This window comes from Pristiophorus japonicus, chromosome 12, assembly GCF_044704955.1.
Source record: "Pristiophorus japonicus isolate sPriJap1 chromosome 12, sPriJap1.hap1, whole genome shotgun sequence".
Taxonomy (NCBI): domain Eukaryota; kingdom Metazoa; phylum Chordata; class Chondrichthyes; family Pristiophoridae; genus Pristiophorus; species Pristiophorus japonicus.
In genome coordinates this window covers 98995167-99020575 of record NC_091988.1, presented here as the reverse complement: position 1 = coordinate 99020575, position 25409 = coordinate 98995167, and the positions used below count along the sequence as shown (strand labels likewise).

The 25409-nt window shown below is 44.4% G+C and overlaps 1 protein-coding gene across 7 annotated transcripts in view; it reads right to left on the bottom strand.

The window, feature by feature from the left end:
- The window catches only part of dock3 (dedicator of cytokinesis 3), a 1878236-nt gene that overhangs the window by 1376113 nt on the left and 476714 nt on the right, over nt 1-25409 (bottom strand). The window contains exon 1 of one of the 7 annotated variants that reach the window (XM_070895790.1): nt 18547-18679. The exons of 5 other annotated variants lie outside the window; for them this stretch is intronic. The gene's annotated coding sequence lies outside the window, so the exon portion shown is untranslated. One more of the 7 variants, XM_070895789.1, reaches the window with a different exon arrangement.

The following is a 25409-nucleotide window of genomic DNA, read 5'->3' as shown; positions in this document are numbered from 1 at the left end:
GGCGATTGACATTATAAAAATGGTTAAAAAAACATACAGGCAATAGTTTTTATCGCCGGCGCCAAACCGCTGCCAAATTTTCCGTCCGGGTGCTAAATTTTGTGCAGGTTTTTTGTGTCATCCTCACACATTGCTTTTCCTCCCATCTTTATATCATCAGCAAACTTGGCTACGTTACACTCGGTCCCTTCATCCAAGTGGTTAATATAGATTGTAGATAGTTGGGGTCCCAGCACTGATCCCTGTGGCATCCCACGAGTTACTGATTGCCAGTCCACTTTAGCCAACTCTGCCTTCATCCCTTTGTAGTCTCCTTTATTAGATCTTAGTACGCTGGTTTGAGATCTAACTTTCTCGCCCTCTATCTGAATTTGAAATTCAACCATGCTATGGTCACTCATTCCAAGGGGATCCTTTACGAGGTGATTGTTTGTTAATCATGTCTCATTACACAGGACCAGATCTAAGATAGCCTGCCCCCTGGTTGGTCCCGTTGCATGATGCTTAAGGAACCGCCCCTTATGCACTCCATGAACTCTTCCTCAAGGCTACCCTGACCAATTTGATTTGTCCAATCAATATGGAGGTTAAAATCATCCATGATTATTGCTGTTCCCTTTTTACAAGCCCCCACTATTTCTTGGTTTATACTCCGACCAACAGAGTTGCTACTGTTAGGGGGCCTATAGACCACGCCTACCAATGACTTTTTCCCCTTATTATTCCTTATCTCCACCCAAACTTTTTCAACATCCTGATCATTTGAGCCAATATCGTTTCTCATTATTGCAGTGATTCCATCCTTTATCAACAGAGCTACCCCACCTCCTTTTCCTTTCTGTCTGTCCTTCCAAATTGTCAAGTACCCATGAATGTTTAGTTCCCAGTCTTGGTCACCTTGCAACCACGTCTCTGTTATGGCTACCAGATCATACCCATTTGAACTATTTGTGCCGACAGCTCATCTAATTTGTTACTAATTCTGCGTGCATTCAGATCACAGTGACCTCAGGTAAGCACCTCCCTCCCCCCACAGGCAGCTTAAAGGTAGCGGCAGCAGTGAGGCCCCAGATCACCGCGACCTCAGATAAGTACCTCCCCTCCCCACAGGCAGCTTAAAGGCAGCGGCGGCAGCTAGATACCCCAGGGAGCAACGCAAGCAGATTGGTGACTGCGACAAAGTGGAACTGGGTGACTACATTAGACATCATAGGAAAGCAGGGAAGTGATTGGTTGGTGAGTTCTCTCTCCTTTCTTGCTTTTCTTGCTTAATTATTTAATCAACTGTTTACTAAATAGCAGCAGTGTTTAACCCAAGGGTTATAATTCTGTGGAATTGGTGGGACTAAAAATAAAACTTAATTAATTAAATACATTAAGATGGCAGGAGGGTGATGTGTCAGTGCTGCAACATGTGGAAGCTGGTGGACCCCATTGAGGTCCACGGTAGCCATGTCTGCGATAAGTGTCTGCAGCTCGAGGAATTTCGGCTCCGCATTGATGAGCTGGAGTCCGAGCTGCAGACACTGCGACACGTCAGGGAGGGGGAGAGTTACCTGGACACTGTGTTCTAGAGGGTAGTCACACCCCTTAGGTTAACTAACTCAGATTTGGCTAGTAGTCAAGGACAGGAGGGTGTGACTTTGAGTAAGGAATGTATGAGGATCCAGGAGGTAGTGATAGAGGAGCCTCGGCCCTTGCTCTTGTCCAACAGGTTCGAGGCTCTTACTCCCTGTATGGACGGAGCAGGGACTGCAGGGGAGGATAAGCAAACTGACCACAGCATCATGGTACAGAGGCCACTCAAGCAGGGGGAGTAAAAAGAAACATTAGAGTGGTAGAGGACAGTATCATTAGGGGGATAGATACAGTTCGTTGCAGCCATGAGTGTGTGTCCCGAAGGCAGTGTTGCCTGCCTGGTGCTGGGGTTAAGGACATCGCCTCAGGGCTGGAGAGGAACTTGGAGTGAGAGGGGGTAGATCCAGTTGTCGTGGTCCACGTGGGTACCAACGACATAGATAGGACAGACAAGAAGGTTCTGCTAAGGGATTATGAGCAGCTAGGGGCCAAGTTAAAAAGCAGAACCACAAAGGTAATAATCTCTGGATTACTACCCGAGCCACGAGCAAATTTACATAGGTTAAATACGATCAGAGAGCTAAACTCGTGGCTCAAAGACTGGTGTGGGAGAAATGGGTTTTGGTTTCTGGGGCACTGGCACCAGTACTGGGCTAAGAGGCAGCTGTTCCGTCAGTGGGAGAACATTTGGGAACCAGTGATCATAGTATCATTAGGATTAGAGTATTTATGGAAAAGGACAAGGAACAATGAAACATAAAAATACTGAACTGAAGGAAGGCTAATTTCAGTAAGTTGAAAAGGGACCAGGCTTACATCTGATATAAATCACAGAAACTGGCATTTGGCCCAACCAGTCCATGCTGGCATTTATGCACAACTTGAGCCTCCTTCCATCTTTCCTCATCTAACTATTAGCAGAACCCGCTATTCCCATCTCCCTCATATGCTTATCTAGCCTCCTCTTAGATATTATTCACTTCAACCACTCCCTGTGGTAGCGAGCTCCACATTGTCACCACTCCCTGGGTAAAGGCGTTCCTTCTGAATTCCCTATTTGATTTCTTGTGACTATTTTATATTGACGGCCTCTAGTTTTGCTCTTCCCCACAATTGGAAACATATCTCTGTGTGTCTACTCTATCAAAACTTTTCATAATTTTAAAGACCTCTATTAGGTCACCCCTCAGCCTTCTCTTTTCAAGAGAAAAGAAACTCAGTCTGTTCATCCTTTCCTGATGGGTATAACCTCGCATTTCTGACATCATCCTGGTAAATCATTTTTGCACCCTCTCTAGTGCCTCTCTATCCTTTGTAGATTATGGTGACCAGAACTGTGCACAATACACAAAAAAAGTGTGGTCTAACTAAGGTTCAATACAAGTTTAGCATAATTTCACAACTTTTCAATTCTCTCAATCTAGAAATAAACTCTAATCCTTGGTTAGCTGTTTTTATGGCCTTATTAACCAGCGTCGCTACTTTGTGATTTTTATATTTGTACTCCGAGATCCCTTTGCTCTTCTACCCCATTTAGATTTTTATTTTCCAAGTAATGTGTGACTGCCTTATTTTTCTTATCAAAATGTAATGCATTTATCTGTGTTGATATTCATTTGACAATTATATGCCCATTCTGCAGGTTTATTAATGTCTTCCAATTTGTTGCAGCTCTCCTCAGTTGTGAGTTATCGGCAAATTTAGAAATTGTGTTTTTGATTCCAAAGTCTAAATCATTAATATAAATCATGAACAACATTGGTCCCAGCACTGATCCTTGCGGGACCCCAGTTTCGAATTTCTTCCACTCTGAAGAGCTACCCTTTATGTTACGTCTTGAATAAAGAGTTGGATTAGATACTGCAAGCTCAAAGTAAGGTGTGACCGTAGTCCTTTATTACAGATCTCAGAGTGCCTCTCCAGCCTATGAGGCCTCCTTATATACAGGTGCTCCCAAGGGATTGTGGGATCGCTTGGGACTCCAGGGGATAAGGCCCCTAGTGGTTAGACATGGTATTTACAAGTTTACATACACAACAACACTCCCGCCCCCTGCCCCGCCCCCCAAAGTCAATAGTGTAACTGTTTACAATGTGAATCGATCTGGGGCCTTCCTTTCCCTGGATGATCGTCTCGGTGTAAATGCTGGTGTTGGTGAGTTGTTTGTTGGGCCTTTGCTGGGCTGCTGGGGGTGGTGAGTCTTGCTGGGCTGCTGCGGGTGATGGGTTCTGCTTCGTGGTCAACCGCTGGGTCAGTTGCCACTAGTGTGTGTGATTTGGAGGGTCAAAAAAGGTAGAGTCCATTGTGGGTTGTTCTGGGTAGTCTGTAAATCTGAGTTTGGTTTGGTCCAAGTGTTCTCTGCAGCTGAGTCCATTTGAGAGTTTGACCACAAACACCCTACTCCCCTCTTTGGCCAAAACAGTGCCAGCAAACCACTTAGGACCATGTCCATAGTTCAACACAAATACAGGATCATTTATTTCAATTACGCGTGACACATTTACGCGATCATGATATGTATTCTGCTGAAACCATCTGCTCTCTACCTGTTCGTGTAAATCAGGGTGGACTAACAAGAGCCTTGTCTTAAGTGTCCTTTTCATGAGTTCAGCGGGAGCAACCCGAGTGAGCGAATGGGTTCTTGTGCGGTAACAAGGCAGGGCTCGGGATAAGCGAGTCTGCAGTGAGCCTTCAGTTACCCTTTTCAAGCTCTGCTTGATCGTTTGAACTGCTCGTTCTGCCTGACCATTGGACGCTGGTTTAAAAGGGGCAGACGTGACATGTTTGATCCCATTGAGGGTCATGAACTCCTTGAATTCGGCAATGGTAAAACACGGCCCATTGTCACTTACAAGGACATCAGGCAGGCCGTGCGTGGCAAACATGGCCCGTAGGCTTTCAAGGGTGGCAGCGGACATGCTTGCCGACATTATCACACATTCAATCCATTTGGAGTACGCATCTACAACCACTAGAAACATTTTTCCCAAGAATGGTCCTGCATAGTCGACGTGGACCCTAGACTACGGTTTGGAGGGTCAGGACCATAAACTAAGTGGCGCCTCCCTGGGTGCATTGCTTAACTGGGAACATGCATTACATTTGTGCACGCAGGACTCTAAGTCTGCATCGATACCAAGCCACCACACGTGGGATCTGGTTATTGCTTTCATCATTACGATGCCTGGGTGGGTGCTATGGATATCCTTAATGAAGATGTCCCTGCCTTTTTTTGGCACCACTACCCGATTACCCCATAGGAGACAGTCTGCCTGTATTGACATTTCATCTTTGCGCCACTGGTATGGCTTTATTTCTTCCTTCATCTCTAACGGGACACTAGACCAACTCCCATGGAGCACACAGTTTTTTTACTAAGGACAATAAGGGGTCCTGGCCCGTCCAGATTCTAATCTGTCAGGAGGTAACAGGTGATTGCTCACTCTCAAATGCTTCCATTACCGTAAATAAATCTGCAGGCTGTGCCATCTCCACCCCTGTGGTGGGCAATGGCAGCCTGCTGAGAGCATCGGCACAGAAAACTGTGCCTGGCCTGTGGCGGTTGGTGTAGTTGTATGCGGACGACATGACCGCCATCTCTGGATGCGGGCCGATGCATTTGTATTCATCCCCTTACTTTCAGAAAAGAGGGATATAAGCAGCCGGTGGTCAGTTTCCGATTCAAATTTGAGCCCGAACAGATATTGATGCATTTTCTTTATCCCATAGACACACGTTAATGCTTCTTTTTCGATCATACTGTAGGCCCTCTCAGCCTTAGACAAATTTCTGGATGAGTAAGCAACTGGTTGCAATTTCCCAAATTCATTAGCTTGTTGCAATACACACCCGGCCCCGTACGACGATGCATCACATGCTAATACCAAACGTTTACATGGATCGTACAACACAAGCAATTTGTTTGAACATAACAGCTTCCTAGCTTTCCCAAAGGCATTTTCTTGGCTTTTACCCCATACCCATTCATCTCCTTTACGTAGTAAAGAGTGCAGGGGTTCTAACAATGTGCTAAGACCTGGTAAGAAGTTACCAAAGTAGTTCAGGAGTCCTAGAAACGACCGCAGTTCCGTCACGTTCTGTGGTCTCGGTGCGTTCTTGATTGCCTCCGTCGTTGAGTCGGTGGGCCTGAAGCCGTCCGCCGTGATTCTTCTCCCCAGGAACTCCACTTCAGGCACCAGGAAAACACACTTCGAGCATTCTAGCCTGAGCCCCACACAATTAAGCTGACTAAGAACCTCCTCCAGGTTCTGCAGTTGTTCAACGGTGTCCGGACCTGTAACCAAGGTGTCGTCCTGGAAGAACACGGTGCGCAGGACCGACTTCAGCAAGCTTCCCATGTTCCTCTGGAATATCGCCGCGACCGATCGAATCTCAAACGGGCATCTGTTGTAAATGAAGAGACCTTTGTGCGTGTTGATGCAGGTGAGGCCTTTCGATGATTCCTCCAGCTCCTGCGTCATGTAGGCCGAGGTCATGTCCAGCTTCGTGAATGTTTTCCCTCCCACCAGCATCGCAAATAGGTTGTCTGCTTTTGGTGGTGGGTATTGATCCTGCAGTGAGAAACGATTGATAGTTATTTTGTAATCACCACAGATTCTGACGGTGCCATTTCCCTTGAGGACTGGAACGATCGGACTGGCCCACTCATTGAATTCGATCAGCGAAATGATGCTCTCTCGTTGCAGCCTGTCCAGCTCGATCTCCACCTTCTCTCTCATCATGTGAGGTACCGCTCTCACCTTGTGATGGATGGGTCGCGTCCACGGAATCAGATGGATCTGCACTTTTGCTCCTTGGAACTTCCCGATGCCTGGTTCAAACAGCGAGGAGAACTTGCTTAGGACCTAGGCACATGAGGTTTCGTCGAAGGATGAAAGCACTCGGACGTCGTCCCAGTTCCAATGTATCTTTCCCAGCCAGCTCCTGCCGAACAGCGTGTGGCCATCGCCCGGTAACACCCAGAGTGGTAACTCGTGCACCGCTCCATCGTAGGAGACCTGTACAGTAGCACTGCCAATTACGGGAATCAGTTCCTTTGTGTACGTTCTCAGTTTAGCGCGAATGGGAGTCAGGACTGGCCTTGAAGCCTTGCTGCACCACAATTTATCGAAAATTTATTTGCTCATTATGGACCGGCTTGCGCCCGTGTCCAGCTCCATGGACACCGGGAGTCTATTTAATTCAACCTTCAGCGTTATCGGGGGGACACTTTGTGGTAAATGTGTGCACCCCATATAAACACTGCCTCCTCGGTCTGAGGCTCTGGTTCGTCGTGATCCACCCTGGATCTGTCCTCCTCTGCAACATGGTGGTTTTCAGGATTAGCAGGGTTCGCAGCTCGCCTGCACATGCGTTGGAGGTATCCCATTGTTTCATAGCCCTTGCAAACGTATCCTTTAAAGCGACATGAATGGAAACAATGATCACTCCCTCAGCGCCAACAAGATGTTAATGGCCTTGTATTCACCACCCTTGATGGTGGACTCTGAGTCATCTGTGGACGTGCAGCTGCAGGCGTGTAAGTCCTGCCATGTACATTTCGATTCGAAAACAACGTTACTTTGTTCACAGTATTGCAGCAGCACTAGTGTTTTGAGAAATTTGTTTGGTATTGTCACTGATGGCAATAAATGCTTGGGCTATCGCTATGGCTTTACTCAAGGTTGGGATCGCTACAGTCAAAAGTTTGCAAAGTATTACTACATGGCCAAAGCCCTTCAAATTCGCAATGTTCTGCAAGATGCCTTAGCTCGGCGACGTAGCTCACCACTTCAGACCTCTTGTACGTGTAGAACCAAAACCTCACCATCAGAAAGCTTTCCTTTGGGTTTAGATGCTCCCGGACCAGTGTGCACAACTCATCGTACGACTTTTCTGTGGGTTTCGCTGAAGCGAGCAGGTTTTTCATGATGTCATACGTTGGTGCCCCGCAAACAGTGAGGAGGATCACCCTTCGTTTGGCAGTGTTTGCTTCTCCTTCCAACTCGTTGGCCACGAAGTATTGGTCAAGTAGCATCACGAAGGTTTCCCAATCACCTCCCTCTGAAAATTTCTCCAGGATGCCCACAGTTCTCTGCATTGTTGCAGTGGGGTTTGTCATCTGTATCTCGTCGTCAGTTGTTACATCTTGAATAAAGAGTCAGACTAGATACTGCAAGTTCAAAGTAAGGTGTGATCGCAATCCTTTATTACAGATCTCAGAGTACCTCTCCAGCTTGAGAGGCCTCCTTATATACAGGTGCTCCCAAGGGATTGTGGGATCCCTTGGGACTCCAAGGGATAAGTCCTCTGGTGATTATACATGGTATACAGGTTTACATTCATAACACTTCACACCTACTCTCTGCTTTCTGCCTTGAAGCCAGCTAGCTATCCATTCTGCTACTTGTCCTCTCACTTCGCATTCTCTGACCTTATTCATTAGCCTATTGTGTGGTACCTTATCGAAGACCATTTGGAAATCTAGATAAATTACATCTACTGCATTACCCTTGTCTACTCTTCCTGTTACCTCCTCAAAGAATTCAATGAGGTTGGTCAAGCAAGACTTTCCCTTTTGAAATCCAGGTTGACTGGTCATTTTATATTTTTGGTCTCTAGATGTTTTTCTATTTTCTCCTTTCGTAAGATTTCCATTATTTTTTTGTAACATCGATCTTAAGCTGACTGGTTTATAGTTCCCTGGACAGGTTCAATCTCCCTTACTAAATATAAGTATTACATTAGCTTTTCACCAGTCCTCTGGCACTACACCTTTTTTGAACATATTATTAAAAATGTGTAAGAGTGTTTCTGCCATCTCTTCCCCAGATTTAAAAAAAAAATGCTTGGATATAATCTGTCCAGACCAGGGGTTTTATCCTCTTTGAGTTTGATTAGTTTATTTAATATTTTATTTTAAATATAGAGAACTGAAAAAGAAAATAAGAGCAAAGAGAGCATGAGACTAGAATAGCGATCAACATAAAAGAGAATACTAAAATCTTTTATAAACATAATAGTAAAAGGATAGTCAAAGGAAGAATGCAGCTAAAAAGGAGATCTTCTTGTGGCTGAGGTACTGAATGAATATTTTGCATCTGTCTTCACAAAAGAATAGGATGCTGTCAATGTCACAATAAAGGAGGAGGTAGCAGAGACATTAGAGAGGATAAAAATAGATAAGGAGGTACTTAAAAGGTTGGCAGTCGTCAAAGTAGAAAAGTCACCCAATCTGGATGGTTTGCATCTTAGCTTGCTTGGGGAAGTAAGGGTGAAAATAGCAATGGCTCTGGCCACAATCTTATGATTCTCTTTTGACATACGAGTGGTGCCAGAGGGTTGCAAATGGTTACACCAACATTTAAAAAAAGGGAGAGCTAGGTAACTGCAGGCCAGTCAGCCTAACATCGATGGTGGGGAAACTTTTAGAGACAGTAATCCAGGACAAATTAATTGTCACTTGGAAAAACATAGGCTCATTAATGATAAATTAATTGCCACTTTTAAAATATGGGCTAATAAATGAAAGCCAGCATGGATTTGATAAAAGCAAATCCAGTTTGACTAACTTGATTGAGTTCTTTGATGAAGTAACACAGAGGGTTGATGAGGTTAGTGCTGTTGATATTGTTTATATATATAGAATTTCAAAAGGCATTTGATAAAGTACCACATAACAGACTTGTTAGCAAAATTAATTCCCATGTGATTTAAGTGGCAGTGGCTGCATGGAAATAAATTGGCTAAGGGACAGAAAGCAGAGAGTAATGGTGAACTGTTGTTTTTCACACTGGAGGGAAATGTGCAGTTGAGTCCCCCAAGTCGGTATTAGGACCACTACTATTTTTGATATATATTAATGACCTGGGTTTGGATATACATGGCATAATTTCAAAGTTTGCAGATAATACAAAATTCAGTAAACAGGGAGGACAATAGTAGCAGACTTTAGGAGGACATAAACAGACTGATAAAATGGGCCTAGAAATTGGACACTGACCATGACCCGTTTGCGCTGCTGTCCTGGTAAAAATGGTGGCTGCCACTTTAGCGCTCTTCTCTGACGTGGGACTTGGTGGCCGCCATTTTGGTGAGGGCCTTAGCCAGCACTGGCTCTGGACATGTAAATGAAGAGTGGGTGATGTCAGTCAGCATGCAATGCCAACTTAATGTCATCTCAGTGAACTTCGACCTTCGCGCTGAGTCCTAAGCTCACTCTGAAAACTGAACATTCAGCAGACTGACAGAAAGAGTCAGCATCTCTTAAAGGGACACACACATCTTTCAGGCAAGTTTGCAGTTAAGCTGTTGCACTGGATTTTTAAAAATGTTGTTGAAGTCGTGGCTTGGTGCAATAAATGTTTTAAGTGTGCAGACAGTGCAGCTGGATGCTTGCAAGGTCTTGGATGGTAAAGGAAGGCCTCTGAGAAGACAAAAATGCTGCAAATACTCAGCAGGCCAGGCAGCATCCATGGAGAGAGGAACAGAGTTCATGTCTCAGGTCAAGATGCTGCCTGCCTGCTGAGTATTTCCAGCATTTTACGCTTTCGTTTCAGTTTTACAACATCCGCTCACAGAGGAAAGAGATAGTTGCAGAAGAGGAAGAAGCAGAAGGAAGGATGTAAGCCAGAAAGCCCATTTCTGTCTTGTTTGTGCCTTTACCTATCCTACTGATGTCATGCAGTACTATCCCAGTGGCTGCAGCATGGCTGGTGGAAGGCTGCTGACATTCAGTGGGGGACACTACAAATGGGCTTGCTGGTCGACCTTGAGAAGCTGGGTGGGAGTGTCAAATCGAGTGACAGTATTTTTTCTTTTTCACTTTCCTCTCCCTCTTCATGACCAGCCACTGGGTGGGCAGGTTACATTTTTTGGGTGTGTGAAAATAAGAAGACACAAGAGTGGTATTGTGGTGAGGGGAGGACGGGAAAGCAAGAGGTATATGCGAGAAGGAGGATAACGTATGAGGATACCAGCATCTTATATCGTTTTCAGCCCCGCCTCTGGCCAAGGGCTCAGCCATACCTCTGTCAAGAATGGCCAGCACCATATCCCCCAAAGGGTTGAGGTAAAGATAGGAATGGGAGGTGTGCCTTTTGTTTGGTGCAGATTGTTGGTAGGTGAGTGACTGGGGTGAGGCAGGGTTGGGGGGGGGGGCGGGGGTGGTGGCGAGGGAAAAAGAGTCATGCGTTGAGAAGTGTGTGAGAAGTGTGTGAGGTGAGTAGTGCAGTTGGTAGGAGATGGCTTTTGAAGATGCATTCACTGACGTTGACCACTGGTCTGCGGTCATGAAGCTTGTTTGGGCGCTGAAGCCAGGACATGGGGGGGCGACACTGTTGGCAGTAACAGCCTCGGTGATGTGGTCCCACATCATTCTTTCTGGAGGGCCACCTGGCTCCTGTGGGTAAAGGACCTCTCTCACAAAGCTGGAGTGCTGCATGTGTGACCCTGGGCACCCCTTCCCTGGCTTGCTGAGCCAATTGTGTTAATGCTGAAGCACTTTTCCCTTTTTTTTTGTTGCGGGCTTTCAGAGCTAATGATTCCGATTTGGGAATTCTTTTTAATAATTTTTTTCAGAAGGCAATTGAGCTGTAAGGGCTAAGAATTGTCATTTATTACTTTTAATTTTTTCATGTCAGAAGACCGTGCCCCTTTAAGAGAGCGAACTGCTTTCTGAAATGACAGCCTTGCTTTAACAGAAGGCTATTTAGCTTCAACGATGCCTCGGCCACACTACTGTGGAGCCTCCTGCCGAGACGACTGCCAACAGGATAGCGTTGCACAGTGACTTAAGCGCTGGGCTAATATTTTTTTGGTCGTACCAGCGCCACCATTCTCGGCAGCCGTTAACACCCACCCACAGTGGACCAGCAGCTTTTGTGGCATTCACAAATATATAGGCCATAGCAGATTAAATTTAACACAGATGTGTGAAATGATGCATTTGGAAGGAAGATTGAGGAGAGCTAAACTAAATGGTACAATTCAAAGGGGATGCTGAAGCAGAGAAATCTGGGTTTTACATACAAAAATCTTTGAAGCTGGCAGGACAAGTTGAGAAGGCTGTTAAAAAGGCACACAGGATCCTTGGATTTATATATAAGAGGGACGTTATGTTAAACATAGAAACATACAAAATAGATGCAGGAGTAGGCCATTCGGCCCTTCGAGCCTGCACCATCATTCAATATGATCATGGCTGATCATTCACCTCAGTACCCCTTTCCTGCTTTCTCCCAATACCCCTTGATCCCTTTAGCCGTAAGGGCCATATCTAACTCCCTCTTGAATATATCCAATGAACTGGCATCAACGACTCTCTGCGGCAAGGAATTCCACAGGTTAACAACTCTCTGAGTGAAGAAGTTTCTCCTCATCTCAGTCCTAAATGGCCTACCCCTTATCCTATGACTGTGTCCCCTGGTTCTGGACTTCCCCAACGTCGGGAACATTTTTCCCGCATCTAACCTGTCCAGTCCCGTCAGAATCTTATATGTTTCTATGAGATCCCCTCTCATCCTTCTAAACTCCAGTGTATAAAGGGCCAGTTGATCCAGTCTCTCCTCAAATGTCATTCTAGTCATCCCTGGAATCAGTCTGGTGAACCTTCGCTGCACTCCCTCAATAGCAAGAACATCCTTCCTCAGATTAGGAGACAATATTCCAGGTGAGGCCTCACCAAGGCCCTGTACAACTGCAGTAAGACCTCCCTGCTCCTATACTCAAATCCCCTAGCTATGAAGACCAACATGCCATTTGCCTTCTTCACCGCCTGCTGTACCTGCATGCCAACTTTCAATGACTGATGTACCATGACACCCAGGTCTCGTTGCACCTCCTCTTCCTAATCTGCCACCATTCAGATAATATTCTGCCTTCGTGTTTTTGCCACCAAAGTGGATAACCTCACATTTATCCACATTATACTGCATCTGCCATGCATTTGCCCACTCACCTAACCTGTCCAAATCACCCTGCAGCCTCTTAGCATCCTCCTCACAGCTCACACCGCCACCCAGTTTAGTGTCATCTGCAAACTTGGAGACACTCAATTCCTGCATCCAAATCATTAATGTATATTGTAAAGAGCTGGGGTCCCAGCACTGAGCCCTCCGGCACTCCAGTAGTCACTGCCTCCCATTCCAAAAAGGACCCGTTTATCCCGACTCTCTGCTTCCTGTCTGCCAACCAATTCTCTATCCTCGCCAATACATTACCCCCAATACCATGTGCTTTGATTTTGCACACCAATCTCTTATGTTGGACCTTGTCAAAGGCCTTTTGAAAGTCCAAATACACCACATCCACTGGTTCTCCCTTGTCCACTCTACTAGTTACATCCTCAAAAAATTCCAGAAGATTTGTCAAACATGATTTCCCTTTCATAAATCCATGCTGACTTGGACCGATCCTGTCAATGCTTTCCAAATGCGCTGCTATTTCATCCTTAATAATTGATTCCAACATTTTCCCCACTACTGATGTCAGGCTAACCGGTCTATAATTTCCCGTTTTCTCTCTCCCTCCTTTTTTTAAAAGTGGTGTTACATTAGCTACCCTCCAGTCCATAGGAACTGATCCAGAGTCGATAGACTGTTGGAAAGTGATCACCAATGCATCCACTATTTCTAAGGCCACCTACTTAGGTACTCTGGGATGCAGACAATCAGGCCCCAGGGATTTGTCGGCCTTCAATCCCATCAATTTCCCCAACACAATTTCCCACCTAATAAGGATATCCCCTTCAGTTCCTCCTTCTCACTAGACCCTCGGACCGCTAGTACATCCGGAAGGTCATTTGTGTCTTCCTTCGTGAAGACAGAACCAAAGTATTTGTTCAATTGGTCTGCCATTTCTTTGTTCCCCATTATTAATTCACCTTCGTCTGACTGCAAGGGATCTACGTTTGTCTTCACTAATCTTTTTCTCTTCACGTGTCTATAGAAGCTTTTGCAGTCAGTTTTTATGTTCCCGGCAAGCTTCCTCTCGTACTCTATTTTCTCCCTCCTAATTAAACCCTTTGTCCTCCTCTGCTGAATTCTAAATTTCTCCAAGTCATCAGGTTTGCTGCTTTTTCTGGCCAATTTATATCCCTTTTCCTTGGACTTAACACTATCCTTAATTTCCCTTGTTAGCCACAGTTGAGCCACCTTCCCTGTTTTATTTTTACTCCAGACAGGGATGTATAACTGTTGAAGTTCATCCATGTGATCTTTAAATGTTTGCCATTGCCCATCCACCGTCAACCCTTTAAGTATCATTTGCCAGTCTATTCTAGCCAATTCACGCCTCATGCCGTCGAAGTTAGCTTTCCTTAAGTTTAGGACCCTAGTTTCTGAATTAACTGTGTCAGTCTCCAGCTTAATAAAGAATTCTACCATATTATGGACACTCTTCCCCAAGGGGCCTCGCACAACAAGATTGTTAATTAGTCCCTTCTCATTACACATCACCCAGTCTCGGATGGCCAGCTCGTTAGTTGGTTCCTCGACATATTGGTCAAGAAAACCATTCCTAATATACTCCAGTTCTCCTCCTACCACATTGCTACCAGTTTGGTTAGCCCAATCTATATGTAAATTAAAGTCGCCCATGATAACTGCTGTACCTTTATTGCACACATCCCTTATTTCTTGTTTGATGCTGTCCTCAACCTCACTACTACTGTTTGGTGGCCTGTATACAACTCCCACCAGCGTTTTCTGCCCTTTGGTACCACCCATACCGATTCCACATCATCCAAGCCAATGTCTTCCTTTCTATTGCATTAATTTCCTCGTCAACCAGCAACTCTACCCCGCCTCCTTTTCCTCTCTGTCTATCCTTCCTAAATGTTGAATACCCCTGGATGTTGAGTTCCTAGCCTTGGTCACCCTGGAGCCATGTCTCTGTGATACCAATTACACCATATCCATTAACTGCTATCCGCGCAGTTAATTCGTCCACCTTATTCCAAATACTCCTCGCATTGAGGCACAGAGCCTTCAGGCTTGTCTTTTTAACACACTTTGCCCCTTTAGAATTTTGCTGTAATGTGGCCCTTTTTGTTTTTTGCCTTGGGATTCCCTGCCCTCCACTTTTACTGTTCTCCTTTCTATCTTTTGCCTCTGTCTCCCTTTTATTTCCCTCTGCCTCCCTGCATAGGTTCTCGTCCCCCTGCCATATTAGTTTAACTCCTCCCCAACAGCACGAGCAAACACTCCCCCTCGGACATTGGTTCCGGTCCTGCCCAGGTGCAGACTGTCCGGTTTGTACTGGTCCCACCTCCCCCAGAACCGGTTCCAATGCCCCAGGAATTTGAATCCCTCCCTTCTGCACCACTCCTCATTCATCTGAGATATCCTGCAATTCCTACTCTGACTAGCAAGTGGCACTGGTAGCAATCCTGAGATTACTACTTTTGAGGTCCTACGTTATAATTTAGCTCCTAGCTCCCTAAATTCGTCTCCTAGGACCCCATCCTGTTATTTACCTATATCGTTGGTACCTATGTGCACCACAACAACTGGCTGTTCACCCTCGCTTTTCAGAATGTCCTGCACCCGCTCCGAGACATCCTTGACCCTTGCACCAGGGAGGCAACATACCATCCTGGAGTCTCAGTTGCGGCCGCAGAAACACCTATCTATTCCCCTTACAATTGAATCCCCTATCACTATAGCTCTCCTACTCTTTTTCCTGCCCTCCTGTGCAGCAGAGCCACCCACGGTGCCATGATCTTGGCTGCTGCTGCCCTCCCCTGTTGAGTCATTCCCCTCAACAGTACCCAAACCTTTATAAATCACTGGTTAGGCCTCAGCTGGAGCATTGTGTCCAAGTCCAGGCACCACAATTTAGGAAGGATGTCAAGGCTTTGATGAGGGTGCAGAGGAGATTTACTAGAATAGTACCAGGGATAAGGGACTTTGGTTACATGGAGAGACTAGAGAAGCTGTGATTGTTTTCCTTCGAGCAGAGAAGTTTAAAGGGAAATATAACAGGTGTTCAAAATCACAGAGTTTTGAAGGAGAAACTATTTCCATTGGTACAACGGTCAATAAGTAGAGATCACCGATTTAAGATAATTGGCAAATTAATCTCAGGTGAGATGTAGAGAATTTATTTTACGCTACGAGATATTATGATCTGGAATGCACTGCCTGAAAGGGTGATTCAATAGTAACTTTCGAAAGGGAACTTGATAAATACTTGAAGGGGAGAAAATTGCAGGGCTTCGGGGAAAGAGCAAGGGAGTGCGACTAATTGAATAGTTCTTTCAAAGAGCCAGCACAGACACGATGGACTGAATAGTCTCCTTCTGTGGTGTAAAATTCTATGATTTTGGCCTATACATGACAGCCCACTGATCCTGCAAAGTCCTCCTCACGAACATCTCGGAACTGCTGCCAAAGTTGGGAGAGCTATCCCACATCCTAACCTGATATAATCATACTCAGAGACTCATATTCATCAGTTAATGTCCCAGACTCCTTCATCACCATTCATGATCCATTGGCAGGACAGATCCATCAGAGATGGGGTACAGAGGTATACAGTTGTGTGGGAGCGGCTCTGCAAGTTCTCAACATTGACTCTGAACCCTCTGATGTCTCATGGCATCAGGACAAACATAGGCAAGGAAATCTCCTGCTGATTACCACTTATCCCCCTCCCTCAGCCGATGAATCAGTACATCTCAATGTTGGAGGAAGCACTGAGGGTAGCTAGGGCACTGAATGTATTCTAGGTGGGCAAACTTCAATATCCGCCACCAAGTTTGGCTTGGTAGTACCCCCACTAACCGAGCTGGCCAAATCTTGAAGGACATAGCTTGAAGGATTTGTAGCAGGTAGTGAATAACCAAGGAATAACCGACTTGACTTCATCCTCACAAATCTATCTGTTGCCCATGAGGTATTGGTAGGAGTGACCATCGTATAATTTATTGTGTGTGCCAAGTCCTGACTTCAAACTGAAGACACCCTCCATCATCTCTGTGGTCCTACCACTGTGCTAACAATAGATCTAGCAGCTCAAAATTGAACATTCACGGGGCTCTGTGGGCTAGCAGCAGCAGAAAAATTGTACAGCCATGAAAGATTAGGGGGGCGAAATTGGGTGCCTTTGCACCTCCCATTAGTGCCCCCTTAATGGGGCACAAATGGCTTTGCGACCGGGCGTGGCGCTGACATCGGCTCCCGCCATATTCGGTGGGAGTTAAACGGCACACTGCAGCGTTGTGCCACGATCTCCTGCACCTGGAGATTGTGACATCATCGGCGTGCGTATCACCCCGGTAGCGCCCTGGACCCAAAATTGACTTCCGCCCCCTGCAGCAGCGTCGGCCGAAAACACTGACAACTACAGGAGGTGTGCATCGGGCGGCCAGCCGCTTCGGGGGTGATGATTAAAGGCGAGGTGGCCGAGGTAAGTTTAAAAAAAACCATACCTTTCTTCTTCCAGTTTTTTTTGCGTGTTCCAGCCCACGATCGATCACTCTGGCACAGTGCTTGAGTGTCGGGTTGATCGCGCGGAATCGTGGCTATCTTAGTGGTCAGGGTAGGTAGTTTTTATATTGCAGAGCCTGCAGGATACCTTCCCTTTAAAGAAGGGAAGGAGCCTTTGAACGCGGCAGCGCTGCACGGCCCAGTGTGCAGCGCTGCTGAAGTCCCGCCCCGCCTGCTGCCAATTGCGCTCCAAGAAGGAAGTGGAGCGCTTGATTTAGCGCAAACGTCAAATTTTTTTAAAGTTTGAAAAATTCATGCCCCAATTGGGGCTATAGTGAATTTCTCCACTTTGGAGTTTACTGGTAAAATTTCTCATCAAGGATTGACTGTTGCTTAAGCAAGCAGTGAGCAAAGGTGTGTGTAAAAATATAAAAACAAAATAGCTTCAGGATTTTGCTGAAACAAAATTAGATGTGTCCAACCCAGACCCTTGCAAAAGATGCTCTGGCCATTTATGCTTGATCCCCTCCGACACTTCTGGCCTGTTCCCAACTGGAAATAAGCTTTCATTTTTAAATAATAACCTACAAAATGTACAAGGAAATGATTAAACATCCTTCGACAATAATATTTAGTATGTTTAAAATGTGTCCGATGTTTTCAATCCTACAACTGTGTATTTTGTATAAAATATTGTAGCACAGTAAACTATGAACATCAACATTTTCAGAGTAACTTCGCTGGAAAGATAATGTTCAAGGAGTTGTTTATTAAATATATGCAGCACGTTACATTTGTGACAAATAAACTTCACTTTGAAATCTGGCATTGCTTAATTTTTTCATGGTTTGTAACATTCTAAATGGTTAGAGCAACTCCACTTTTATTTTTATGTGCTTGAGAATTCCCCCCGGCCGGATCAAAACTCCTCCTACGCCCCCCCCACCAGATCAAAACTCCTCCTACGCCCCCCCCCCAGATCAAAACTCATCCCCGCCCCTGATCAAAACTCTTCCCTCCACCAACCTGTCTCTTGTAGCCCTCAGCGCGGGAAGGCAGCGGCCGGCCTGTGTGGCAGGCTAATCGGCCCGGGATAAAGGCGGCGAGCGTCGGCCCCTCCCACACAGCCTGCATCACACATTCTCAGATTCTGGGGGCTAGGAGCTATTGCACATGCACGCAGAGGCCCCGGCACTGTTTTCAGCGCCGGGACCTGGCTTCGCCCCCGAATCCATTTGCCATGCTACGTCACCATGGAGGAGAGGCTGGGGATCAGCCAAACTCGGCCCGAAGATTTTTGCCGCCCTCGGAGTTCTACAAAAGCGATGCACCTCTGGTGAATGTGCCAGAAATATACACTGGCCAAATTTGGACCCAAAAACTTTAACTTACCTTTTTTGCAGGTCTTCATACATACCGCCGTTTTTGAGGCTGCAACTACGGCGATAGTGGTATTTCCAGTTTTGTACGCCGACGGTCCGCTTTTCAACAGTCTTTCAAAACTGCCGGCGTAAGACTTCGGCGAAACTATCATAGTCACCGTTTTTCAGCAAAAACGCAAAATATCGCTGAACCAACGGGCACAAGGTTGGTGAATTTCCAGCCCTTTGTGTTGTATTATATTGTGGTTCATGACAGACAAAGCCCCGTTCTTCCTCCTTATTTAATTAAAGTTCCACTAGCCGACTACGAGGAACGCCTCATCAGTGTTGCCTTGGTGACCTGCCTATATTGAAGTGCCTGTCTGACCTTCTAACCCATAATGCACATTTTATCAGCCATTTTATGTCAGTGTATATTACCCATGTTATCTTTCAAACCTACATACAAAATGAACAACTTTATTTATTTCCTTATTTGAAGTGGGCAAAGAAAGCACTGTTTACTTTTCAGCAACTACAATCACTGAGGAGTATCTGAAAACTTAAATCTTGCTAGTAGGCAGCTAAAGAATCCAGGCTGGCTGTCCCTGATTGTCTTATGCATTCCTAAATGCTCACTAATGAACAACTGACAAAACTTCCCAAATTGCTCTGTAAGAGAGACATGATAACTTATGGCTATGTGTGCTTTCAACATAATGGAAGTGAGACTTCCAGTTTTGATTTATATGGCAACAGATAAGATGCAACAATATTTTTCATTCAAATAAAATTGGATAGTCACCTCAGATGAGTCCCAAGGACAGCCCTGTAAGAATGCCAAATCAAATATATTATGGGCTTGCAATTGATGATAAAAGTACATTTTTCCATTTAGGAAATAAACTCCTGTTCTCAAAGGACCAAACGGTAGGTACGGTAACTTATGAATCACTAGATTAAGGTACCAACTGGTAACCAGTTTGGGCGTAATTAAGCACAATTAATGTTCAAGAAAAGACTTGCATTTATATAACGTCTTTCATGATCTCATGGTGTCCAAAAGCCTATGTGGTACTATTTTTTTGAAAGTGTTGTAATGTTGAACAAAAGCTGGAAATCCTGAGGTGGTCATTTGGTGAGCGAGTTCTGCCAAATGTGTCTGGGGCATTCTACCTTCACCAATTAGCAGCTGCCATGATTTTACAAACTGCAAATAGAAGAGATAAGGCTGATGTTTGGAAAGGAAAGAGGGATCAACTTTCTTAGGGTTAGGATGAACACAAGCAAAATTCTAAGGAAGAAAGAAAGCTGATTTGATAGTAGCAGCGACTGGAGAAAGAGCATTGGATAGTGTCAGCCATGGCTCAGTTGGTAGCACTCTCACCTCCTGAGTCAGAAGGTTGTAGGTTCAATTCCCGTTCCAGAGACTTGAGCACAAAGAAATCTAGGCTGACACTATCGGAGGTGCCATCTTTCAGATAAGATGGTTGCTCTTTCAGGTGGACATAAAAGATCCCACGGCACTATTTCGAAGAAGAAGGAGTTATCCCCGATGTCCTGGCCAATATTATCTCTTTACCAACATCACTAAAAAAAAATGAGTATCTGTTCATTATCACGTTACTATTTGTGGGAGTCACCATGCGCAAATTAGATGCTACGTTTCCTACATTACAATAGTGTTTACACTTCAAAAAAAAATTTCATTGGTTGTAAAGCGCTTTGGAACGTCCGGTGAATGTGAATGGCGCTATATAAATGTAAGTCAGTCTTTTATTTTATGCTCAGAGGCAAGCATCTTAAGGATGATATTAGGATAACACTTGCCCTTACTGGAATCCACAGAGCAGCAAATTATTTTGTTGATAGTGGTAGAATGTAGGAGAATAATGGACTTTCTTTACCAAGATGAAAGCAGATTAGCAATGGAGGAGAGAAGTGAGCGAAGAAGGCCAGCTTTTTCTTTAGGAAAGTTAACAGTTGTACCATCAGATTAGAGAGGGGTCAAAAGGTGGTTTCACTTAAGTTTCAAGAGACAGCTTTGGCAAGGGAACACCACCAATGGTTAAACCAAGATGGAATAACAGATCTGACAGAAGAGCAATCCTCAGATCCTAAACGTTTATTGCTATTCAGTTGCTTCAATGGCAGAAATAGGTCAAAGAATAAATGCAGAATGAAAAAAGGTGCCATAGCAAATTGCAATAGAAAAACCCAAGAGTGTTAAAATGTTAAACTTCAGGAGCAAACATGCTTTTGGGATTAATCCTGTGTTTTGGCACTTTAGTAATATGCATGTCAAATTGCTGCAATAAAATGTGCATCTGCTATATACATTTTTAAGTCAGATTTATGCTGTGACACTGTCTGACATAATAGTTCAAGTACTCTTTAAGCACTCTTCAAGTATGCTACAAATGACTATGTTCAGACATGAAAGATTCGTTGATGTAACTTTCCTGCTATTTTTATCATGTAATTATTTATCAATGTAAGTACCCAGTATTTTAACTTTACTGATACCGAAAGCAGCAGAAATAGGGCTCCAGGCATAGCAGCGAAGAGAAAGACAGTGCAGAGGCACAAAAAGATGTCAGATAAAAGATAAACCAGTGTCCACAAATTCTTTGCTTTGGGTAAAGTCCAGAGATACAATTGAATCGGAGAAAGAAATTTGTCCCCAAAAAATTATGACATAATAAAACACTGAAAAATACAGCACCTTGGTCGGCTGGCGTGGACACGATGGGCCCGAAATGGCCTCCTTCCATGCTGTAAATTTCTATGATTCTATGATTCAAGCTAAATGCAGGAGAAAAAGTGAACTGCATTACTGAATAGCCCTAGTAAAGTGTCTTTAATGTTGCCATTTACTTCTAAGTTGAAACACTAGTTACAAGGCAATAAAATCATTTTTTATCAAAATACTTGCTTGCTCGGAAGCTTGTTCTCTGCCCCAAAAGGATAGTATCTCTGCCACACCTTCCTCCCCAAAGCCAAGCCTCAGAACCTCTAATAAGCTTTACTTGTTTCAAATATTCTAAGTACAAGTGGGTACCCAACACAAAACTAACCCAGTTCAGTATTGCTTTAATGGATGCACACTGAGCTTTTCATGGCGCAAAGGCACCTACATGCTCCAGGATTTATTATTGTTCTGAATTATGAAGGGTGACGGAGGTTCTGTTGCTTTTGCACTATGTCAGAATGTGCAAAAGCTGGAATCTCAAAAGAATCTTCATTTGTTTTTATATAGTATATCCAGAAATCCAACCAGCGAGAGTCTAACCACCTCCCGCTGACATTCAACGGCATTACCATCAGTGAATCCCCCACCATCAACATCCTGGGGGTCACCATTGACTAGAAACTTAACTGGACCAGTCACATAAATACTGTGGCTACAAAAGCATGTCAGAGGCTGGGCATTCTGTAGCAAGTGTCTTACCTCCTGACTCCCCAAAGGCTTTCCACCATCTACAAGAAGTGTGATGGAATACCCTCCACTTGTCTGGATGAGTACAGCTCCAACAACACTAAAGAGGCTCGACACCATCCAGAACAAAGCAGCCTGCTTGATTGGCATCCTATCCACCACCTTCAACATTCACTCCCTCCACCACCAGCACATCGTGGCTGCAGTGTGTACCATCTACAAGATGCACTGCAGCAACTCGCCAAGGCTTCTTCGACAGCCTCCAAAACCCGCAACTTCTACCACCTAGAAGGACAAGGGCAGCAGGCGCATGGGAACACCATCACCTGCAAGTGCCCCTCCAACTTACACAACATCCCGACATGGAAATATATTGCCGTTCCTTCATTGTCACTGGAACTTCATCCATAACAGCGCTGAGGGAATACCTTCACCACACGGACTGCAGCGGTTCAAGGCGGCGGCTCACCACCACTTTCTCAGGGCAATTAGGAATAGGCAATGATGGTCTTGCCAGGGACGCTCACAAACCAGGAACGAATAAAAAAAACAGAGAGAGATATAAATGAAAATTAGTTACAATGTCAAATGACTTTTATTTGAGAGGCCCCTTTCATAGTTAATTCCTGTGGTAACCATCCACATAATTTATTAACCCAAATTTGTATTTTTATTTCTGAATAAATGTGTAAAGTGAAAAAGAGAATCCGATTCCTGTCTGGAAGTAACACACGAGTAAAAGTTTTTACAGACCTTCAGTTCAGCATCCCCTACTGATCCCTTTTCCACTCACGGTATTTGCTAAGGTGTTATAGAATCCAGGCAGAATTCAAAAAGTTAATTTGTCTGTTTTATCTCGATTATACAATCAAAATGATTGCCAAGATATATGTATGGGGGAGAGGAATTCAACAAAGCTTGAAATGCAGACTAGGTGATTTTATAGTTGAGTTTGGTTCGCAAGAGAGCAGAACTGAAACAGAAGCCCACAACTTCCACATGCCACTTTCCTCTAAACTACCTTGCTTCCTAAACAAAAGCTGTGGTAAGCTATTTTTTCCTAAACACAGACAATAACCACCAAGCATCTGGCATCAACTCTACTCCATCAATTGAAACCGCCTACTGATCCAATGACCATGGCCAGCACATTTAGTGACACACATGCAACAAAGGAAATGTAAATGGAGCAACTTACCACCGAATACATTCCAACAATAACACATTGTAAGCAGCATTGTAAATTCGGAATACATGCTTTTATTAAAAAAGAAACATCTTAGGTGTGTCAATAATAAAATAAAACCAGCAAATATACAGCAGGTCTTTTAAAATATTCTGATCGTGGATCAAAACCCAAAAAGTTAATCTATTTTTTCGTCTTACAGATACTGACAGGCCTGTGGTGTGTTTCCAACATTTTGCTTTTATCTCAGATTTCTAGAAGGAAAGAAACAACTTACACTTATAAAGTGCCTTTCATCATCTCAGGACATCCCAAAGCCATTCACAGTCTATAAAATACTTTTTAAGTGTAGTCACTGGTGTAATGCAGGGAAAGCGGCAGACAATTTGTGCAAAAACAGCAATGATTTGAGTGACCCGATGATCTGTTTTAGTGGCATTGGTTGTGGAATGAATGTTGGTCAGGACACAGGAATCTTTTACATTCACTTAAGACGGCAGACCAGACCTTGGTTTAACGCATTTCATCCGAAAGGTGACAACTCAGACAATGTACTGCACTGACGTGTCGTCGTCAACAACAACTTACATTTATAGAGCAAAATGTCTCAATGCGCTTTTCAAGAGCGATATTAATAAAAACATCTCCTTCTGTGGCTCAGTGTCAAAAACATCAGGACAGATGACCAAAACCTTGGTCAAAGAGGTAAGATTTAAGGAGCTTCTTAAGGGGGGGGAAGAGGGATAGAGAGGCGGATAGGTTTAGGGAGGGAATTCCAGAGCTTAGGACCAAGGCAGCTGAAAGTAAAACCACCAATGGTGGGGCGATGCGCAATAGGCCAGAATTGAAGGAGCGCAGAGATCGTGAAAGCTTGTAGGGCTGGAGGAGGTCGCAGAGATAGGGAGGAGAGGGGCCATGGAAGGATTTGAAAACAAGAATGAGGATTTTAAAACTGTTGTACCGGGAGCAGTGAAGGTCAGCAAGCACAGGGGTGATGGGTGAACGAGACTTGGAGTGAGTTAAGATACGGAGTAGCAAAGTTTTGGATGAGTACAAGTTTAATTAGGGTGGAAGATGGGAGGTTGGCCAAGAGAGCATTAGAATAGTCAAGTCTTGAGGTACAAAGGCATGGATGAGAGTTTCAGCAACATTTGTGCTGAGACAGGGTCAGAGGCGGGTGATGTTATGGAGATGGAAGTAGGCAGTCTTGGTGATGGAGCAGATATGTGGTCGGAAGCTCATCTCAGGGTCAAACACAACACCAAGGTTCCAAATGGTCTGGCACAGCTTCAGACAGTTGCCAAGGATGGGAACGGGAACGGAGTTTGAGGCAGGGATCAAGGACAATGGCTTCACTCCTCCCAATATTCAGTTGGAGGAAATTTCTGCTCATCCAATATTGGATGTCGAACAAGCAGTGTGACTGTGTGGCAGCATAGATTATGTGCTAAAGCTCTAGAGTGGGACTGGACCTTCTGATTCAGAGGCGAGAGTGTTGCCACTGAGCCACGGCAGACAACTTTTTTTTCTTTTACTCCTTCGGTTTCTACAGTGATCCGTCAGGTTCAATTCCTTTCTATCAGTTTAGTTATCTATTAACTGTCATTACAAAGAGGCAAGTGCTATAACATTGAATCACTTATCTGGTCTGGCAAATCAGTCATTTTTACTACAGATCAGCTGTCTTGTAGTTCAGCAAACTTAATACAAGCTCTGTTCCAAATAACATACTTCCCACTGAATGTTGATTTATTAATTACTACTTTAGCTAGTAACACATGAAAGTTTTTCTTTGTTTTTAAACAACTTATTTTTCTTAGTCTAGTTCAGGTTGATTTGAAGTGACACAACTAAATAGAGAACTGGCGATCACTAAGGTAAAAGCCTATATTAATTCAGAATCAGTACTTCATACAAAGACCAAGTTAACACAATATATGTGAAAACATAGACTGAGGGTCAAGTCCCCATTGAGCAATATGATTCAATCGGAACAATCTTACTTTCAGCTTCCCATTGTCCACAAAATGGCCCACACTCCCCAGTGATTTGAAAAACTACTGGTCCCCACTGCAGCACAACAAAAGGATATTTTCATCCTAGCAATGATGCTCTTTGGCAGGTTTAGAATGCAATCAATCCATAAAGTTCACCAACGGACACAGTAATCTGTCAGATCAGCAAGAACACAATTCATTCTAGCCCAGGCATGGGCGATGTCATGAGAAGAGTTGGAGAATTAGCGCCAGGTGTTAATACCTTAGACTGCTCGCAAAATGTGTGCTCACTGCTCAAAGAAATGATTGGAGTCTTAATTCAAGTCTTAAAGCTCAAGCTCATTAGCGGTACACTCAAAGGATGGACCAATATCGGGTGCAGTCTAATCACAAGTCATGATTGCCACAGGCTTTTTTCAG